The sequence below is a fragment of the Pinus tabuliformis genome, chromosome X (genome assembly GCF_031772625.1).
Source record: "Pinus tabuliformis cultivar Carrire ecotype Pingquan chromosome X, CPIR1, whole genome shotgun sequence".
Lineage (NCBI taxonomy): Eukaryota > Viridiplantae > Streptophyta > Pinopsida > Pinales > Pinaceae > Pinus > Pinus tabuliformis.
The window spans coordinates 787,795,609-787,815,990 of record NC_142308.1 but is presented as its reverse complement, the minus strand read 5'-3'; positions in this window follow the sequence as shown (position 1 = coordinate 787,815,990).

Here is a 20,382-nt window from a genome sequence, read left to right as displayed (position 1 = left end):
ATACCAAGAATATTCATCTTCTAAGGTTTACATCTTGGGATTTTTGCCATTTTTTCATAGTCCAACAATCCAAGTAAAAATCGCCCTTCTTGTGTATAGTTTAAACTACTCTAACATTGTTGTTGAGGGTTTCTAAAGGTATTCTCAAATCTTGAATAAATTTACAACCATAATCTCAAGAATTTGTGAAGTTGTAAGTGATGAGCCTCAGTACTACAACAAGAATGTTGCAACTCTCAAAGCTACCAACTTTACTTTATCAACTTGTGGTTTCATACAAACTTAGAGGTGATAGTGTTATATGCACAGTAGATGCATCATCCTACTCATGCCATCCTCAACTGGGTCACTTGATCTTTAGGGTTCCATATGATTCCTCTACTGAAACTAAAAGGAGTCTAACTATTGAAAGAAGAATGTAAAGACTAGTTCTAGCGCAGAGAAATTAAATGCTTTTCAACTCAGAAAATTAAACCTACCAACTTGTAAATGCTATGAAAGGACACAATCTTATGCTACGTTGCAGAAAGGAAACTAGGTTAACTTGAACTCAATCATCTATGTATTAGAACTACTTGAAACAAAAAATATTATTATACAATTTCATAATTCAAGAATGCATGAAATGACTATCTAATTCACACTTGCAGAGTAAATAAAGTTCTAATTGCTAAATTCCAAAATAAAATAACTAATGCTATCTGATATTGCAAGAAGGAAAAACAAGTGAAAGGACTGGTCTAGGTGGCACTTTTGGTCATGGAGTCCAATTTGAGGGGTGGAACTACTCCTAAACTAGGCTAGGCTATCATTTCGGGTCAAACCAGGGTCAAAACAGGCTAGTATAGGTGAGCTATAGGATGTTGCTATAGGTTGTCCTGTACTGCTACAGTATGTCCTAAAATTATACAGGAAGTTGGATGAGAGGGTTTTGAGTGTAATAATTATGAGATGAAGTGTTGTAAGGGTGTATGAAGTTGTCGAAAGTGTGGGGAAGGTGATCATCACCCTTAGCCAAGCCTAATATTCCAAGAAGGCGGGATTTGGGCTAAGATGAATTTCTCATGGTTCCCTGGAAAATAGAGGTGTAGAACATGGGTTGGCATGCATCAACAGAAGGTGGAGAAGACCTAAATGGAGTTGGTGAAAGGACTCATTCCCTGTAGATCAACAACCCTGCAATAACACCTACACCTGATTCTCTTTTCATTTTGCAAATTATTACATGTCAGTGTGGAAAAGATGAATTGAATTTAGGAAAGCTTATCTAACTATTTCTAAGAATTTGATCTATGAACTGAACTACCTTATAATCTACAACAATCATGAGAAGAAAAATAACAACTAAAAATATTTCCAAGAAATCATAAACAACTATCCAACTAATGCTAAAGCTTGATCTATGCAATGAACAGGAAATTACACTATGTTTTTGGGTTGTGAGAGTGGGGTCCTCTAATCATGATCCCATGAGGGAGATTAGATAGGGGTCATGGTCACAAGATTTTTAATATAGTTTACTCTAGTGGACTGCAACAACTACTTTACCCTGTAAGCTAATGGAAGCATGAATAAAATGAAACAACCAATCAACATTCTAAGCTATATATATATATATATATATATATATATATATATATATATATATATATATATATATATATATATAAGAGAGGAATTTTGTTGCTAGGGTTGGACCCTAACCCAAGATCTTCAACCCTTTGAGGCAACTCGGTGCTGGATCAAAGTAGAATGTCTCATTACCATTCAAAAAGTGTCAAATACATCATAAGAATAACAATCAAATGTGCTTCAACTTAATGGCCTCTTGGCTACAATAAAATTTTGAATCACAATGTGTCCCTTAGCTTGTTTATTTATACAAAAGTGGAGCTACCAACATCTCCCTAGAAAATAGGGATATTTTCCTCCCTAACTCAAGAATAGGTGAATCTGGCTCTTCCTTCACTTGCATTGTCTCAGCTGCCAATGAACTCGACCTTCTTGGCTGCCAATGACACTGAGTTGATGAGATAGAGTGGAGGATGTTCAACTAATTTTAGGAATTAAGGAGGTGGACCATCTCCTATAATCTCTCTTGCTTGTCTACTCTAAGTTCCTGCACTCAAATCTTCTCAAAAGTGCACCAATTCTTGCACTTAACACACATTATGCCACATGATAAGTAACAAATCTTTACTCGTCACACTAAGCATAATATAACAAAATTTGTAGATAAATGTGAGAACAATATAATTTAATAAGTTGGAGGATGGTATTGTGACCCATATAATATGCCTATTGATGAGCCTGATCATCACCCCCCTAATGAAATTGTTGCTCATCCTCTGAGAAATATAGTCATCTATGTCTGTGTCCTTCAAGGCCATGGTGGCCTCTCTTACATCCCAAGCTTATGTAGATGGTGTCTCTTCCTGAGGATAGAAGCCTAATTTTTTCTCTATGTCTTCCTATTACTTCCTCTCCTCTTCTTCCTTCTTTACTAATGCGTCTCATCATTATGTAATTATATGGGCCTTAATTGGCCTTAATTCATCTCCTAGATTAGTCAAACCAACTATTCTCACAACCTATTGCATACTTTTGATTATATTTTTCTTATGAGATGAGTTATAGTTGTATATTTTCTTTGTGGTATAATGTGCATGTAATGTAGGGATAAAAGGTAAAAGCAAGGAACTATGGTAAAAGACCTTGGTAAAAACTCAAATGGGACAAGGGAGAGGAATTACAGGAGGTAAATCTCCTCATTTACTGCCCATCCATTCGAATATCCCTCCATCAGTTGAAAGTACAAACAACCAAATCTAAAGTACTAAAAGATAGCCAAGCACGTGGAAGTTCAAGCTGCCTCCCTATTAGAAGGCAGTCGAGCTAGTGAAGGTGAAAGGACAAGTTACCATTAAGTTGGGAGCTATACCTCCCTAATTTTGAGAGAAGTCTTTGAGACTTCAGATGTATAAATAAAGAGGCTTAGGACCTTTTTTTTTTAGCTAGTTTCCAATCAGTTAATCAATAGTTAGTCAGTCGGTCAATTAGCAAGTATTTAGACTTTTTGTCTAGTGCATACTTGTAACAGTTTAATGTAAAACAATGTTCTTTGATAATGAAGATGAGTTTTCATTTGAGCCATCACTGAGTTAACTTAGAGAGCTGAACCTCTTGGGTTAGGGCCCAACCCTAGCAGGCAAAGCTCCTCTTTATTGTATTGCTAAGTAGCATAGCTTCCTGCTTTCTGTTCATTTGCTTAATCAAATGCATTCTTAGTACAACAGCAATATAGATTCATGCTTTTTGTTCATTCACTTAAGCAGTTCATTTCCATTACAACACTAGCATAGATGCATGGTTTGATTATTCATTGGTTAAGTAGATGCATGTTCATTATAGTGGTTCATCATAGATTCATGGCTTTCCTATTCATTTACTAAAGTGGCTTCCTGTTTTCTGTTCTGAGTAGTTGCAATTTCATTATAGTAGTGTAGGGTAGATTGGTTGTGTTTTAGTTTGTTCCATTTATGCTTTCATTTAACCAGTAAGTTGACAAAGAAAAGATCCACAAGGTTTCTCATAGGTGTCTCGACCTCACCTCCTCCCTTTGGGACCATGAGGTGAGGAAGGAACCCTGCAGCAACCCCAAAAACATAGGGTTTTGGTTTTCATAGGGTGCATCATTTAAACATAGTCATTGAGTTCATTGCATTTATAGGTTTTAACCATGTATAGAAATTACCTTCATATGAATTCTAATAACAGAAAATAAACAATGTGAGAGCATAACACATAAAACACATATACACAGAGATTTTCCCCTCGACCTCTCAAACCCCCTGTGACTCGCCCCGCGACACAATTGGCGCAACGAAGGGGGGGCTCTAGCCCCCTTCTAACCCCATGGTTAACTACGTGGGCTAGTCATGGAAAGAATATAACACAACCCAACATTCTCCCACTTGTTTTCTTCTTTCCACACGGGGTCACAAGAGAGCTTAGTCATTTATCCAGCCCTGCAATGCCCATTGTTTCTCTACACCAAGAGAACTTCTCAGAGCTCACAGATTTTGTCAATGCATCTTTTGTATTCTTCAAAGTGTCCACCTTTACCAGCAACACATTTTTGTCTTCCATCATATCCCTCATAAAGTGATACTGAACATCAATGTGCTTTGTCTTTGAATGATATGCAGGGTTCTTTGCCAAGAAAATTGCACTTTGGCTGTCACAGTCTATCCTTATAGCTCCCTATACTAACCCCATATTTGAACACAATCTCTGCAACCAAAATGCTTCCTTGCTTGCATGAGTGGCTTCCATGTATTCTGCCTCTGTAGTTGATAGTGCCACTACTGATTGTTTCTTACTCATTCAATTGACTACACCTCCAAATAGGTTAAACACATACCCACTTTTAGATCTTCTCTGATCCAAATATCTAGCCTAGTTTGCATCAACAAAGCCACAAATATCAAACACTCTATCCCATAATAACTAGTTCCACGCAAATACTTGAAAACCCGATTCATTGCTATCTAGTGCTCCTTCCCTGGTTTTGACATAAACCTGCTCAATGCTCCGACTGCATGTGCAATGTCTGGTCTAGTACAGACCATCGCATACATCAGGCTACTGACTGCACTTGCATATGGAACACATGACATGTCCTCTTCCTCTTCTTGTGTCTTGGGACACTGTTCAGCAGATAACTTTACACCTACAGGAATAGGAACCTTCACCTGTTTCCTATCCTGCATATTAAACCTCTGCAGTATTATCCCGACATACTTCCTCTGGTTTAACCATAGCTTCCTCTTTTCCCGATCTCTTTTAATTTCCATGCCCAAAATATAGTTTGCACAACCAAGATCTTTCATGTTGAATTTGGAGGACAATTGGGTCTTCAAATACTAGATAATTTCTTTGTCATTTCCAACCAGCAACATATCATCCACATACAAGACCAGATAAATAACATGGTCACCAATTAATTTAAAATACACATCGTGGTCTACTTTGCTTTTGGTGAAGACAAGTCCCTGTATAAATCTATCAAATTTCTGATACCACATCCTTGGTGATTGTTTTAACCCATATAGAGACTTCTTTAACTTGCATACCAGTTCTTTCTTACCCTTCACCGCAAAGCCTTCAAGTTGCTTCATGTAGATCTGCTCTTCCAGATCCCCATGAAGAAATGTTGTCTTCACATCCATCTGTTCTACCTCAAAATCAAAAGCAGCAGCAACAGATAAAAGTAATCTAATAGAAGTTACCTTGGAAACAGGAGAAAAAATATCACCAAAATCAATTCTCGGCACCTGGGAATAACCTTTTGCTACCAACTGAGCTTTGTATTTCTCCACCTTTCCTTCTGCATTTGTCTTCTTCTTAAACACCCATTTGCTACCAATGTGTTTCCTTCCAGCCGGAAACTCCACCAAATCCCAAGCCTCATTTTTGTGCAAAGATGCAATTTCATAAACCATGGCCTCTTTCCAAAGTTTCCCATCCTCTGAATCTACTGCTTCCTTCACAGTTCTGGGATCATCATCAGCAATAGATAAAGAAAAAATTGAACAGAAGGTAGATGGACTATACCTTTATGGTTGCCTTCTTTCTCGAACTAATCTTCTCACACCCAGGGTTTGTGGCTCTCCATCTTCTAATTCCTCCTCTGCTGTAGAGTTCGATTCTTCCTCCTCTAGCTCGAACTCTATCTTCTCAGTTTCTTTTGATTGGACTTCATGTTTAATAACATGTTTCACCTCTCTGAAAACCACATCATGATTGTACACAACCTTCCTTGTTACTGGGTTCCAAAGCTTATAACCCTTTAAATCATCCTTATGCCCAATAAAGATGCACTTTTCAAATTTACTATCCAACTTGGTTCTTTTCTCCTTTGGAACATGTACATATGCATCACATCCAAATACCCTCAAAAGTGAAAGAGAGGGTTTCTTACCAGTCCATACCTCTTGTGGAGTCTTATCCTCCAACGCTAATGAAGGTGATCTATTGACCAGGTAACATGTTGTCTCCACTGCCTCTGTCGAGAATTCCTGTCCTAACCCGGCACCACTGAGCATGCTTCTTTCCCTTTCCATCAACGTCTTGTTCATTCTTTCTGCAACTCCATTTTTCTAAGGTTTATATGGAGTAGTCTTATGTCGTGCTATACAACACTTCTTACATAATTCTTCAAATTCCTTACTGCAAAACTCTACACCATTATCTGTCCTCAGTAACTTTATCTTCTTCTCTATCTAGTTTTCCACCAGAGCCTTAAATTCTTTAAACTTGTCAAAGAATTCAGATTTATTCTTAAGGAAATATATCCATGTATTCCTTGAGAAGTCATATATCAATGATACATAGTACATATAATTACCCAGTGATGGAACCTTCACAGGTCTAAACACATCATTGTGCATAAGCTCTAATATATGTTTCACCCTCTTACCACCAGAGGGAAAACTCACCTGATTCTGCTTCCCATATACATAATTTTCACAGAAATCAAAATCCAGAGAGCTATTACTCATACCTTCTACCATACCTTTACCATGAAGTATTTTAAGGTCCTTCTCTCCAATATGTCCAAGCCTTTGATGCAACAACATGGTATTCTCTCTAGAGACCACTAAATTTTCTGCTCCACTTTGAGGAACCATAGAACTGTTGCACCCATCAATAATAGTGCTACCTTGTAGCTTGTACAGAGTTCCAATCTGAACTCCTCGCATTAATACTAGTGCTCCCCGAACCATCTTGTAGGTATCCTTCTCGAACACTGTTTTTACACTTGCATCATCTAGCTTGCTTATAGAAATCAGATTTCTGGCTAATGTAGGAATATACAGAACACCCACAAGTGTTCTAACCCTTCCACCTTGTAAATTCAACTTTACTTTTCCACGACCAACGATTCTAGCCTTCCTGTCATCCCCCAAGAAGACATCACCACCATCATATTTCTCATACTCGCAGAACCAATCTCTATGGGGAGCGAAGTGAAAGGATGCACCTGAGTCAATCAACCATGCCTCATGATCTACATGTGTACTTGAAGAAGCCAAGTACACATCCCCACCTTCATCTAAGGTGGTTTTCACTTCTGCAGAAGGAGCATCATCAGATCCCTTTCCTTTGTCAGGAGCTTTAGATTTACAATCCCTTTTGTAGTGCCCTTCCTTACTGCATTTCCAGCACACTACCTTTATAGGTTTTCCTGGAGATTTAGATCTCCCTCTAGATTTAGACCTCACACTAGATGACTTATTTTTGTTTATGTTCTGGGACTGTCCTCGTACAAAAAAGGCATCACCATTCTGTCTCTCCATATTTTTTCGTCTCATTTCCTTCGTCAACAAGGATGATACTATTTCATCAAACTGCAAGGCAGTTGCATTGCTACCTATTGCAATAACCAGACTATCCCATGAATATGGTAGAGAACACAACAAGCTAATGCACTTATATTCATCTGAAATTTTGATATCAACAAACAATAATTGACTTACCACAGTATTAAACACATTCAAATGCTCTATCACCAAGTCTCCATCTTTCATCCCTAGGTTATATAGCTTTTTCCGTAGGAATATTTTATTCACCAGAGAATTAGATTGGTACAAAGTCCCTAACTTGTCCCACAAAGCCTTCGCCATAGCTTCCCCTGATACATTCAGCAATACTGAATCTAAGACACACAATCATACTGTGCTCTTTTCCTTCCGATCCAACTTCTTCCTTTCTTCATCAAACACTCTCGTTGGTTTAGTACGCGGATCTACCGCAATCCATTGATATTTATCCACCAACAGATCCCCCATCTTGAGTTTCTGCAACTCAAAACTCTGACCATTAAATTTCTTGATCTCTATCTTTCCACAACTCGCCATCTTCTTTCACCACCAAAATTGATCTCGTAGATCTCCCACTCAACAGGGTCTACCACAGGCTCGAGTGAAACCCCTTAGCAACAAAGGCGTCCCCTTGAAGCCAAAAACACTCTGATACCAAATGTAGGTTTTAACCCTATACAAAAATTACCTGCATATGAATTCTAAGAACAAAAAATTAACAATGCGAGATCTAACACATAAAACACCTATATACAGGGATTTTCCCCTGGATCCCAAAACCGGGACTACCAGCTTGATTTTTCATCATGTTCCTTTTAATGTTACAATACATATTTATACATGCCGAAGTATCCAATACCATGGACCGAAAACCATCGTGTCCAAAACCATGGACTGAAAACCATCGCGTCCAAAACCATGGACCGAAAACCATCGCGTCCAAAACCATGTGAGAAAATCATGCACAAAACCATAGGTAGGTCTGCCCAACCTAACATAGGGTCCAAAACCAAAATTTTCTGGGGCATTGCCCCAGATCCCATAGAGTGGGGTTACCTACACCCATCAAACCCCCTGTGACTCCCCTCGCTACATAATCAACGCAACGAAGGGGGGGCTCCGCCCCCCTTCTAACCCCTTAGTTAACTACGTGGGCTAGTCATGGAAAGAATATAACACAACCCAGTTCATTGCGTTTTCACTATGTTCCTCTCATGATTATCCACCCCTTCACTCTCTCTTTTTGTCATTTAGACCTCCACCCTTTTCCCAAATCTCTCATGTTGTCACTCTCCTTCAGCCTGAAATGCTCAACGAGAGCTGTTAATTCACGTTCAAATGGTTTTTAACTGTTGATCTCCTTTCACACGCAAAACCCACCAATTGCTTCCCAATCCACTTTTTGTGTTTGACTTTCTACCCTTTAAATCCCCACTATTGATATGCCTTGTTAGGTCCAACGACTTTCATGCACCTACTCACCAACATGCTTGGTCACATCCCCATTGTAGATCTGCCTTGCTAGATCCGATGGCCATCACGAGATATTGTGTGGATTTCCATCAGACCGTTATTAGGTTGAGGGAACGTGATATGGGCATTTTCCCATTCTATATGTCGGCCGGGGAGGCTAATCGTGCAAAAGTATACAAAACCATTCATGGCATTGAGGGTGTGTGAGATACATCTTACCGCCCTCTAAACCTGCTCATCAATTATGCACGTTTCTTTTTGCGCTTCAATCTCCACTGTCGATCTGCCCTACCAGATCTGATGGCTGTCACATCACCCAATTGCTTTATTACCTTGAACTCTCCACCATCGATCTATATCTTGATCTGACAGTTGTCACTTCACCCGATCGCCAACTACCTTGGCCGATCTTTTCCATTCATTTGTCGATCGCCCCAGTAATATAATCCCAGCCATCCATTCTGTTAATTCACCATGTTCGCCCATTTGCCTACGTACCCTCCTACTGTCTGATCTCAATCGTTCATTTACCCTCCACCAGCCTCATCCAATGGTTCGCATGCATTGTTTCTCCCTCGCGTCCTCTTTTCACCAATTTGACCTCCGAGTTGTACATAGGTGTTCTATCCAATGCATTTCTCAATCTCTTAGGGGAGTGATACTCACTGATTTGGAGACTATGTGGTACGGTATTCCGGCTTATCTGACATGCTTGTTGGCTCTCTTTCCCCTACATCCTTAGAGTGTCCTCAAAGTGGTAAATGGCTTGCTCCTGGTGGTAAGGTATCTAGGTGGAAGTTTAGCATCATTGCAAATGATGTTATGATTATTGATTACAACCATGGAACTTATCTGCTCTGCCCTGATGTAGAGGGGTTATTTTTCTTCGTTTGTTAATAGTCATTCCACCTCCTTAGCCCTGGCCTCCTCATGACTCATCCAATATGCAAGAGGCATCAGCCGCAAGTCTCCCAACCTTTTATTGGGATCCTAAACATTCATGTCAGTTAAGGTGAGGTTGTGCAGGTATAATTCAACTAATTTGGCTTTGTCTTCTGTGCTACTCTTGTCACATAAATCAATGAACTTCCTATAGCCCTGGAATGGCATGGACACATGTTGTGCTAATGTCTTAATTTGGAACTACATCCATTGGCATTTGAGGAAAAGTGCATAGGATTTGAGTGGCAGTCTGCATTGAAGTGCCTCCATGGAGAGGCTTGCCATTGTGGCCAATTGGGTATGCTTCTATTGCAATTTCTTCCTCAACCATGTGTTTTCTTCCTGCAATTTTGTTCTCAATGTGTATTCTATGTCCCTTAACTCGCTCAACTCCTTGCCCATTTCTACGACCTTTTCTTCCATAAGTCCCACATCTTCCACTTTCTTGGATTTGGAAATTTTCACCCATCTATGTGTCCTTCCTCTTTCTGCCTCAAGTTCAAAGAAGAGAGGGAATGCAAATTTTTGTTGGATCACTTTGCCTCCAATGAACTTGTAGTAGGAGCTCAAATTGGGTTGTGGTTTAGGCTCTTGCAGCTTTGGAAAATCACTCTCAAAGGTCATTGGATAAGTTTCCCCATCCTGTAACTGTTGCATTGCCTCTTTTCCCTCTTTCTGTCCCTTCTTCTCTTCTTGTATCATTTTCTACTCTTCTTGTAGCATTATCTATGTTTCATGTAGTAGGCTATGTGTTTCCTATAGTAGTCCTTTTCCATTTTGTTAGAGTGTGATAAGTGCCTTGGGCTGCTTAGATGAGGTTTCACCGGTGACATGCTTTCTTACATAGGTGATGGGATTCTTTGAGATGGCTCTAGGGGATGTGACTTTCTCAACTTTCATTTCAATGGGTTTTATCTCCTCTCTTTTACTTGGTTATTCTTCAATTATAATAGGGGTATTTATGGGTGTTTGAGGCTTCCTTTGTTTAATTCTAGTGATTTTCCTTGTTTTAAAGTAGAGGGGAGTTTTCCTCTACCTTTTATTTTTAGGTTTGATTGGTGTGCCCAAGGAATCTAGGAAAACATCTGACTCCTTTTCAGGGTGTTTAGCAGACAAACGTTTCTACACTGGGGGTACCTCATTTTCTCTAGGTGTAGTGTTTTTCTTTGGGCTTGGTTCTTCCTTCTTCTCCTCCTCTTCTTCTTCCTTTTATTCTTCCTCTACCTCTTCCTTTTTATCTGGTTCTTCCTTTGTTTTCTCTGCCTCTACCTCTTCTTATTTTGCTTCTTCTTCTTCTTCTTCCTGCTCTTCTACCTCTTCCTCTCCTTCCTCTTCCGCCTCTTCTTCTTCTCCTTCAACACTAGAGGTTGGGGTCTCATCAAGTCTAAGGACTTGAGTGTCAAGGAGGGCTTCTCAATCTGTATCTCTCAATGTGGACAAGAGGACATGAACTCTTAATTTATGCAGAGCATCTTCCACTATTAGTTTAATGAGGCCATGGTGTGCTAAGTGTTATTTCTTGCCCTGTTTCACCTTATTACTCATGTCCTTGATGGAATGTAGGAGAAAATAAGGCACACTAAGTCTTTGGGCTATGGGAAATTTTTCTTGAAATCTCAGTTCATGGAGCAGTATGAATTGGTAGCCAAATACTACACTGAGTACTTCTTCACAAGAGACAAACTTAAGGATGTGGTAGGCCACCTCATCCCAAGGATAGGGGGGACTCTTTCTTATGACTCCACTTTTATCTTCAATTGGTGTCTCATCATTAGTGAAGAAATTATTCTTAGCAAGGGCACTGCTAGACTTGTCTTCTTTTCTCCACTAGACCCCTAGGGGAAGTGTTGTCACCCTGCTAATCAACTCAAGATTGATGGTAATGGATAATCCCCTCACCACAGTGGTAGCACTGGTTCTTGCCTGAGGGTTTAGGGCCATGGAAAACTCATAATTGATATCATCATCATATCCTTTTAGCAACTCAAAGAAACCTAACCATTGATGCCTCCTGAAAATGTCTACTATAGGGGGATGAAGGTGAATTCTCTTAGTATCAGTAGGCTCTCTCCTATTGAATCCCCCTCCCATATTCTTCTTTGTTTTCAATTAGGTGTAGGAGGGTTTTTCCTATGATATCTCCAATATTAATTCAAAGGGAACAGGATGGAACCTCTAGTTGATGAAAATTATGTATATCCCTTGTATTTTATAGCAAAAACTCTTTTAATCCACAAGATTACTGTAATTACTAGGGAGTTCAAGGTGCACCAACATGAAAATCATGGACAGAAGAATGAGAGGAGCCACTTAATTTTCACTATAAGGCTTGGTGTAATGATAATTAAAGACCAAATCAACCCTATGCACTATTATTACACCCTTGGAGGCTTCCTGTAGCAATTTATGTGCTTCTTGTAGATTCATATAGCCTTCTACACTTCCTGTAGTTGTTTCCTATAGCCTCCTACACTTCTTGTAGTTGTTTCATGTAGGAATGACAAAGTAGGGTTCAACTCTCTCGATAGCTTCCCAAGCTCAGCCCTACCTCAACTGATTTTGAAATGAGTGAAAATGCAAGTAAGTTTGAGCTTTATGCTATTTGTGGGTAGGGCTCAAAGTGCTATGATGGCTAGAAGTAGCACAATTTCTCCTCATTTGGTCTGTTAGCCCACCTAGAGTGATCATTCTCTCTTCCCTCGTAATTAACACCCACTCCCTCTTAACTGATTTTAATTGATGTGACACTCCTATGTTGCATGATGACTGATAGATCACATTTTGTTCACTAGCTGAGGGTGGCCAAGTTAGCTGGCCACCTTCAAGTTATATAAAAAAAGAAATTCCTCGACATTCATACATTTTTCATTATTTTAAACCTAGGGAGGAGATTAGACATTACCATACTTGTGCCTACATTGTGCTCAATTGATGCATGCTGGAGTGTTGGACCTCTTGTGTTGTTGCTCAAGGAGTTACCTTGTTATATTTTTTTCTGTGTATTCTTTTTGTGCTCCTGTGTACTTGGTTGTTGGTTTTGTTCATGTGTGTAGGTGCATTATCGATATCCCAGGTGTTTTTGTTGCTGCTATGGAGCCCTTCATGGAATGGTAAGGTGCTTTAGGATGATTGTGCCATCCCCTTAATTTTGATGGGAAGAAAAAAACTAGGTTTAGGCTTATTGCAATAGTGGCACAGGCTGCTACAGGAGATCCTATAGCAGCCCTTTTTTCTTCTTTTTCAAGGGCTTTTACTTCAGAGGAGTGGTGAGAAGGAGTGTAGGGGTTGAAGGATGATGTTAGAGCCTTGGTGGAGTAGTGAAGGGTTGTGGAAATAAAGGAAATGTCCTCTATGTTTATATATATATCTATATATATATATATATCTATATATATATATATATATATATATATATATATATATATATATATATATATCTATATATATCTATATATATATATATATATATATATATATATATATTTTAATGAGACATGTCTTAGGGTTGGCTTTGAGAGACGATGATTTTTTTGAACCAGGTATGCATGGATGATAGGTGAGTGATTTGATGAAGGTGTGAGGAATCTAATTAGACTAGGATAGGCCATGTATGATGATTTCTGAATCAGAACCTTTTTCTTGTAGAATTTCAGGACATCCTGTAGTGCTACAGGATCTTCCTGTAGTGGTTACAGAACATCTTGTAACAAACCAGAGAGGGCCTAAAAATGGATTTTTTAACCCTGATGATGGCTGAGAGTGGTAAGAACATGGTTTACATGGATAGTATGGAGTGGATGGAGGAAAAAAATGGAATGGAAGTTGAGCTTGTTATCCCTAGAGCAATGCAAATTGCCACTATCCTCAAAACCTGCAAAATGATAGAAATTATTAATGGACAAGTTGCAGATTCCTGTCATGGAATTCTTTTTTTTTTTTATTTATTTATTTATTTTTAGGGACACACAAGCTATCTCAAGAGAGGTTTTCAACCTGCCTATCTACCCTGGGCGCCTTAAGGGAGGTTTTCAGCCAGTGATCTTTTATTTTTCTCTTTTTTTATTTTTTTCACTCCTGGGCTGCCTCAATGAGGTTTCCAACCCAAGAGTTGGCCTCAGATGCCTCATGGAGGTTTTCAACCAGGCCTCTTATTATTTTTTTCTCTTTTTTTCACAAACAAAAACAATAGCTAAGAATGATGTGACTTGGAATCTAGGACACTTTCAATCACATTCACCTCTTTGCTGATGAAATCTTCCCTAGATAGAGACTTTTTGTAAACCTTCAATCTGTAGCCATTGAAAAGTAAGGGAATCCATTCCTCATCAATGGTATTGATTTGAACAACTCCATTTTCATGGAATTTCTCTATCAGTTATGGGCCTAACCACCTTGTCATCAATTTTCCTTTGAAGTCCTTGAATCTAGAGTCATACAGAAGAGTCGAATCCACTTCTTGAAAAGCTTTGTCCTTCATGTTCCTATCAGGTGAGACCTTCCTCTACAATTGGATAACTTCAATGTGTAGGAGGGTGTGCATTCTAAATTCATCCAAGACATTGAACTAAAGAAACCTCTCCTGTTATGCCTTTGTGACATATAAATCCAATTATGCTGTCATTATCAAAGTATTGTACTCAAACTCAATGGAGAGAAGAGCCTTGTTTCCATAGACCCAATCATAAAGGGTGAAACCAATAGTTGTCTTCCAAGTTGTATTATAGGCCCAAGTGGCCTCCACTAATCTGTATGCCCAATCCTTTCTATTGCTGCTCACAACTATCGTGAAGATGCCTTCTATTTCCCTACTAATTACCTCTACTTGTCCATTGGCCTGAGCATGATAGGAAGTGGATTTTATATGCTTGATATGATGTTGCCTTAACAAATTCTTGATCATATGTGACGTGAATTGATCTCCCTGGGCGGTGGCTAGCCCTCTAGGGTACCCAAATTTGTAGAACACATTACCCTTAAGAAACAACCAATTTCTCCTATGTTACTACCTTAACAGCCTTTGTCTCAGCCCACTTTATCAAATAATCAATGCATACAATGATGTACTTTTTCTGCCCTGATGGTGGATCAATTGGCCCAATGAAATCCATGCCCCACTTGTCAAATTACTCTAAATATACTTGAGGTTGCAAGGGAATTTAATCCTTTGGAGTAGGTTTCTCCATCTTCTCACATTGATCACATCGACTGGTATATCTTCTTTCATCTTGGTGGAGAGTGGTCCAATAGTAGCCAACTTATAGAACCTTAAAAGTTGTCCTCTTGGTAGAAAAGTGACCTCCACAAGGCCCATCATGATAGGCTAAGAGGATGTCAAATAATTCCTCTTCCCTGAAACATCTCCTCAATATTTGATCTCATCCAATCTTGAAGAGATTGTCCCCAATCCAAGTGAAAGAGGCATTATTCCTTATAATTCTTCTCTTCTCCCTGGATGACAGATTTGAATGGAACTCTACAGAAACTAGGTAGTTGGTTATGTCAGAAAATCATGGAGAGAGAATTGAAATAGAAAATAAGTGTTCATTTGGTACTTGATCATCAACCATCCCTTCCTCACCTAAAGGCAAAGCAAGTAGACAAAAAATCAGCAACTACATTTTCTTTATCTGGCTTATCAATGATAGTTAAATCAAATTGCTGTAATAGAAGAAACCATCTAATAATCTAGCATTTACATCAAGCTTGTTCATTAAGTACTTGATAGTTGCATGGTCATTATGCACAGAGGTTTGATATCCAGTGATGTAGTCTTTGAACGTGTTCAAAGAGTGGACAATAGTTAGGAGTTCCTTCTCATTTACAGTGTAATTCAATTCATCCTTAGAAAATTTTTGCTAATGAAGTAAATGGAATAGGGGGAATTGTCATCTATCTGGCCTAGAGATTCTCCTACAACTTTATCGTATGCATCAACATGGATGTGGAAAGGAAGAGCCCAATTTGGGTCTCTAAGTATGGATACAATAGTCAATTTGTCTTTCAAGATCTCTAGGGCCTCTTGGAAACTATCTCACCAACAAAATTCAAAGTCCTTTGCCAAAAAAACAAACAATGGTGAGGCTACTTTGTTGAAGTCTTTGATAAACCTTCTATAATATCCAGCTAAGCCCAAGAATCTCCTAACATCCCTCTGCTTTTGAGGAGTAGAGACCCATTTTATGATGGAAATTGTGTTTGGGTCTACTTGTATTCCCTCCTGAGATATTGAATGGAAAAGGATATTCCATGCATTCATCAATAATTCACACTTCTTAGGACTAAGCGAGAGATTCATTTCAATGCACTTATTTAGGACTTTTACTAGGTTAGAGATAGCCTCTAGGAAGTCACACACATAGAGAGTGAAATCATCCATGTAGATCTCTACAGAGTCATGGAATAACTCAGCAAAGATGCTCTGAGCTACTCTCTGAAAAGTGGCAGGGGCATTACATAATCCGAACGGAAGGACCTTATAAGAAAAAGTACCCTAAGGACAAGTGTATGTAGTTTTATCCTAGTCCTCTGGGCTTATCTGGATCTGATTGTAATCACTGAATCCATCTAGGAAAGAGAAGAACTTCTTCCCTACAAGACCATTGAAGACTTGATCAATGAAAGGTAAAGGGAAATGGTCTTTTTTAGTGGATTTATTCAAGTCTTTGTAATCCACACAAATCCTCCACTTTCCATTCCTCTTTGGGATCAAAACTAGAGGGGACACCCACTCACTATCTGAGATAGGGTAAATGAACCCTTCATCCAACAACTTCTACAACTCTTCCTTGATTATGTCTTTAAAGGTTGGGTTCATTCTCTTCTGAGTTTGGTGCATTGGTTTGTATCCTTCCTTGATGTAGATGTGATGAGTACACACATCAAGGATTTGATGACTCCCTTCATTTCTTTATAGCTCTAGGCAAAGGCATTTAAGTGCTCTCTCAGCATGTTGCACAACTTCTCTTCCTGATTGGTTGAGAGATAGGCGTTGATATTTAAGGTTTTAGATGGACAAATTCTACCACTTTAACATGAGCAGGAATTGGGCCCAACAGGCATAACTCCATCAAAGGATTACCCTAAGAGTCCTTCACAAGCTCATCAAGAGGCATGGTGTTTGGGGCCTAGTTCTGAAGGATTTGGTCAATGAGATCATCTTCATCAGGTTTCCCCCTCCTATAATAGCATCTAGGGTACATATTGGATGGGATTTGGTTTGATACACTTCATCTTCCTCCTCCTCTTCCAACCATAGGGGTAAGTCATGCTCTAGGGATGGTTGTGCAAGATGGTACAATACCAATTGTTTGGACAAATGCCCATTCTTAATCATCATGTTCCCAACTCTACAACTTATGTACACATCAACAGTAGCTATTCATGGTCTTCTAAGGATGAGCGGATAGCCATTGAATTTGTCTTGGTCTAGAGAACTAGGAAGTTAGCAAGATACTCCCAAGAATCAATAAAGACCATTACAACCTCAACAACTCCCTCAAGATCCATTGTGGACCTATGTGAAAGTTGCAACATTGTTGTGGTCTTTCTCAAAGATCCTTAGAGAATTAGTTTGAGCATGGCTTCCTTAGTAATCACATTGATGGCAAACCCAAGATCAATCAAGGTGTGAGGGAAAATCACTCTCCCCAGCATTAGATCAGAAAATTGACCAATGACATTAATGGTATGGGTGTATTTCTTTCTCCTCCCAGGAAGTTTGAAGATTTTTTCTTTTATCAGCTTATTACAGATGGGAACATCCTTGATATCTTGGAGGAGTGAGATTTTAACACACAAGTTTTTCAATTCTCCCAGAACTTTATTCTCTTCTGGGGTGTTCTGGTTAGGATGGATCAATCTTTCAAGGAAAGGAGCTGGATTGGATTTAAGAACACTCATTTCCTTTTCCTCTTCAAGCTCCTTAGGTGGATATAGAGGTTGGTTATCTAGGAGCACTCTTCCAAACCCGAGGTCGATTTCTTGAATCTCCATAGTATAGGAAGGGTAAGATGTCTCTCCACTATAGACCTATTGTTCCTACTTTTTTTTCATGTTTAGATTTGGTTGAGAAAGCATATGAGGTTTCTTAGGTGGAGTGGGATGAACGAGTTGTGGTTGAGATGGAGGTGGAGGAAGTAAAGAAAGTGGTTGGTTGAATTGAAGCATCCAACCTTGTGATGGATTATTCCACTAAGGATTTGTAGAAACATATGGCTGAAATGGTTGATTGGTAGGTTGGGGAGGATATTGAGGTACATAAGACAGAGGAGAAGGTGTGGACCATGAAGGATGAGTAGGAGAATACCAAGGGGGAAGGGGTGAATTCTGATTGGGATGGTCATAGGAATAGGATGTACCTTGCATGCCATACTCATATGGCTGAGGTCTTTGAGGCCTCCTTTGATTGATGTAATAGAGTTGTTAAGCCCCACCTTCTACTCCAAGCAAAGAAGGACAATTATCTTTGTAATGGTTTTCCTCACAAACCGATAAGACCTATATAACATGTAATGGACATTCATTTTTGGGGTGCCTTCTAATGCATTTAGGGAAAAATATAGCTAAGGATCTTTTTTCTTCCTCTTGTTTCCTCTTGATCTGCATGATTTCCATTTGTAGAGAAAGGGTGTGCATCATTTCACTTTTAAATTCCTCCAACACGTTTCCAATTTCATTCTTGATGGATGTGGTGGAGGAAGAGCAACTGGCCAAAGCTTGACTAGACCTACCCTTCGTCCTAACAACCCTAGAATGGTTTTTGAATATTGTCTTGATGTTGTCACGAGATAGTTGATAAATGTCTCCTCCAAACAACATGTTTAGGGATTCCGGTATGCCCTCCCTGATTCCTCTAAGAAGGACAAACTTGAGTGATTCAAGATTAAGGGTGCATCTAGCCCTTTTACAACTGAGCTGGAACCTTTCCTCATAGTCTTCCAGGGAATCATCTGGTCCAAGAGTCATTCAAAATATTTCATCTTTGGTGTCTTTGGACCTACAATAGTCCTTGTACTTGTTGCTAAACTATTTCTTCATTTGAGCCCAGGTAGTGATGTTATCCCCAAGTAAACCCATGAACCAGTGCAAGGCTACATCCTTAAGGGTGGATGGGAACAACTTCAATTTTTGGTCATTAGAGGTATAATCATAAGTTCTAAAGACAACAAAAAACTCAAACAAAAAGGTATTAGGGTCCTTTGAGGTTAAGCCATGGAAGTGAAGAAGGGCAGAAGGGCTTATATTTTTCATCCTAGCATCTCCATTAGTCTCTCTGATGGGAAAAGCACCCTCATTTCGGTTTTCAGCCATGGTGTAGGTATGTGGAATGGTTTTGTTGGGTTGTGTTATATTCTTTCCATGACTGGCCCACATAGTTAAGCTGGGGGTTTGGGGGGGGGGGGGGGGGGGGCGGAGTGTTGAAAATGCAACAAGATGATGGAGCTTAGTGAAAAGAAGTCGCCTTCACTAAGGGGGCCCGTAGGCTATTTTTGGCGCAAAGTCTATTTTTAGACATATGGATCATGGTCTATGAGTTGTGAGATGTTATTTATAGATGATTGGTCATGTTAGTAAGAATAGATAGACCTCTATTTTTAGACATATGGGCGGAGTCTATTTTTAGACTGCCAGTCTAAAAATAGAACAGTCGAATATTATTAGCTCTTAATAATATTTGGACTATAAACATTATCTTATCCTCTTGCAGCACTTCAGTTCGAGCTACGGATGTGGCACATGCAACTGCCATAAGGAAATATGCTTTTCCTATGGGTTAGTTGAGCTATTGCATGATGGACTTCAGTTAGAACTCAAGTGATTTAGTTTGGTGGAGTTGATTGAGGAGTTGATGGAGTTGTGTTTAGTTTGACTTAGTTGAACTAGTTGTATTTAGTCTAACTGCCAAATACACTAGTGATGAGTGATGTGAATTAATTATTAATTAATTCATTAATTATTAACTGATAAATCAACTAAAGAATACATTAGTTAACTCAATGCATGGACAATTCAGTGGAGACAAGTGTTAGAGGTGGGTGAAAGGGTGAGACTACTATCAGTTGTGACTATAGTTGTGCATGAGATTTGCACAATCATTGATTGAGATTGCCAATGAGGATTGCGCAGTACAAGCCAAGGGAATTTGAACTTGGATCAGATCTATTATCAACTTGGATTGTGCAGTAGAGGCAGGCAAACATTGGAGGAGATTTGAACCCGTGACTTGCTCAGATCTGAGCTAGTTTGTGTGTAGCATGTGGAGATAGTACTGATTACTTGTGAGGAGTATTGTACTATGTATTGTTACATGTTCTCTATCATTATAATATACAGATAGTTGGGGGTTTTCAGCTGTATGCTTTCCCCAGTACATACTGTGTTGATATGTGTGATTGATGTTTTAATGTGTGCATGCGATTGTGTTTTTTAATTCCGCAAATTGATGATCAATGGTAGAGGAGGTTATGTATTATTCACACATTCCGCAAATCGTGTATAATCAGGATAATCTCTGTGAATAAGTGTTATATTATTCAAATTTCTACATGGTATCGAAGCGAAGTTGATCATCAGATCTATTATT